Source organism: Panulirus ornatus, chromosome 37, assembly GCF_036320965.1.
Source record: "Panulirus ornatus isolate Po-2019 chromosome 37, ASM3632096v1, whole genome shotgun sequence".
In the NCBI taxonomy this organism is placed as follows: domain Eukaryota; kingdom Metazoa; phylum Arthropoda; class Malacostraca; order Decapoda; family Palinuridae; genus Panulirus; species Panulirus ornatus.
Genome location: NC_092260.1, coordinates 3,068,347 through 3,071,197, shown reverse-complemented (window position 1 = coordinate 3,071,197; position 2,851 = coordinate 3,068,347).

Here is a 2,851-nt window from a genome sequence, read left to right as displayed (position 1 = left end):
GGCTGGTACCTGGCTGGTCACTGCTGCAGTGAGGTTGGACCTGGCTGGTCACTGCTGCAGTGAGGTTGGTACCTGGCTGGTCACTGCTGCAGTGAGGTTGGTACCTGGCTGGTCACAGCTGCAGTGAGGTTGGTACCTGGCTGGTCACTGCTGCAGTGAGGTTGGTACCTGGCTGGTCACTGCTGCAGTGAGGTTGGTACCTGGCTGGTCACTGCTGCAGTGAAGTTGGTACCTGGCTGGTCACTGCTGCAGTGAGGTTGGTACCTGGCTGGTCACTGCTGCAGTGAGGTTGGTACCTGGCTGGTCACTGCTGCAGTGAGGTTGGTACCTGGCTGGTCACTGCTGCAGTGAGGTTGGTACCTGGCTGGTCACTGCTGCAGTGAGGTTGGTACCTGGCTGGTCACTGCTGCAGTGAGGTTGGTACCTGGCTGGTCACTGCTGCAGTGAAGTTGGTACCTGGCTGGTCACTGCTGCAGTGAGGTTGGTACCTGGCTGGTCACTGCTGCAGTGAGGTTGGTACCTGGCTGGTCACTGCTGCAGTGAGGTTGGTACCTGGCTGGTCACTGCTGCAGTAAGGCTGGTGCCTGGTTGGTCACTGCTGCAGTGAGGTTGGTACCTAGCTGGTCACTGCTGCAGTGAGGTTGGTACCTGGATGGTCACTGCTGCAGCAAGGCTGGTGCCTGGTTGGTCACTGCTGCAGTGAGGTTGGTATCTGGATGGTCACTGCTGCGGTAAGGCTGGTGCCTGGGTGGTCACTGCTGCAGTGATGTTGGTATCTGGGTGGTCACTGCTGCCGTGAGGTTGTTACCTAGCTGGTCACTGCTGCAGTGAGGTTGGTGCCTGGTTGGTCACTGCTGCAGTGAGGTTGGTGCCTGGCTGGTCACTGCTGCAGTGAGGTTGGTACCTGGCTGGTCACTGCTGCAGTGAGGTTGGTACCTGGCTGGTCACTACTGCAGTGAGGTTGGTGCCTGGATGGTCACTGCTGCAGTGAGGTTGGTACCTGGCTGGTCACTGCTGCAGTGAGGCTGGTGCCTGGCTGTTTACTGCTGCTGTGAGGTTGGTACCTGGCTGGTCACTGCTGCAGTGAGGTTGGTACCTGGCTGGTAACTGCTGCCGTGAGGTTTGTACCTGGCTGGTCACTGCTGCAGTAAGGTTGGTGCCTGGATGGTCACTGCTGCAGTGAGGTTGGTGCCTGGCTGGTCACTGCTGCAGTAAGGCTGGTACCTGGCTGGTCACTACTGCAGTGAGGTTGGTACCTGGCTGGTCACTGCTGCAGTGAGGCTGGTGCCTGGCTGGTCACTGCTGCAGTAAGGCTGGTACCTGGCTGGTCACTGCTGCAGTAAGGCTGGTACCTGGCTGGTCACTACTGCAGTAAGGCTGGTACCTGGCTGGTCACTGCTGCAGTGAGGTTGGTACCTGGCTGGTCACTGCTGCAGTAAGGCTGGTACCTGGCTGGTCACTGCTTCAGTAAGGCTGGTACCTGGCTGGTCACTGCTGCAGTGAGGTTGGTACCTGGCTGGTCACTGCTGCAGTAAGGCTGGTACCTGGCTGGTCACTGCTGCAGTAAGGCTGGTACCTGGCTGGTCACTACTGCAGTAAGGCTGGTACCTGGCTGGTCACTGCTGCAGTGAGGTTGGTACCTGGCTGGTCACTGCTGCAGTGAGGTTGGTACCTGGCTGGTCACTGCTGCCGTGAGGTTGGTACCTGGCTGGTCACTGCTGCAGTGAGGTTTGTACCTGGCTGGTCACTGCTGCAGTGAGGTTGGTACCTGGCTGGTCACTGCTGCAGTGAGGTTCAACCCTACTCATTCTGGAACATACTACCTAGGAGTCCGGATACACATCTCCAGAAGTCCGGATGTCTTAAAGAGGAGTCCGGATACACCAAGACAAGAGTCCGGATGTCTTAAAGAGGAGTCCGGATACACCAACCCAAGAGTCCGGATGTCTTACAGAGGAATCCGGATACACCAGCCCAAAAGTCTAGATGTCTTAAAGAGAAGTCCGGATACACCAGCCCAAGTCCGGATGTCTTACTGAGGAGTCCGGATACACCAATCCAAGAGTCCGGATATCTTCCAGAGGCCAGATAAAGGCACGGTCACAAGGGTGTGACGTACAAGAACACGTGACGAAGGATAACACTTCATGAGACAATGTATATAATGAAGGTGACAATGTACTTACAGAAGGTAACAATGTATATAGTGAAGGTGATAGTGAAGGTGACAATGTACATGGTGAAGGTGACAATGTATATGGTGAAGGTGAGAATGTACATAGTGAAAGTGACAATGTATGTAGTGAAGGTGACAATGGACATAATGAAGGTGATAATGTAAATAACAAAGGTGACAATGTATACAGTGAAGGTGTCAATGTTCATAGCAAAGGTGATAATGTAAAAAGTGAAAGTAACATTGTTTGTAGCGAAGGTGACAATTTATGAAGGTGATAATGTATATAATAAAGGTAACAATGTATATAGTGAAGGTGACAATGTATACACTGAGAGTGACAATGTTTATAGTGAGGGTGACAATGTATATAGTGAAGGTGACAATGAATACAGTGAAAGTGACAATGTTTATAGCGAAGGTCACAATGTATATAATGAAGGGGACAATGTATAGTGAAAGTGATAATGTATATAGCGAAGGTGAGTGCATGTAGTGAAGTTGACAATGTATACAGCGGTAACAATGCATATAGTGAAGGCAACAATGTTTAAAGTGAAGGAAATGTTTTTAGCGAAGGTGACGATGTATATAGTGAAGGTGACAATGTATAGATTGAAGGTGAAATTATATACAGTGAAGGTGACAATGTATATAGTGAGTGTCAACGTTTAT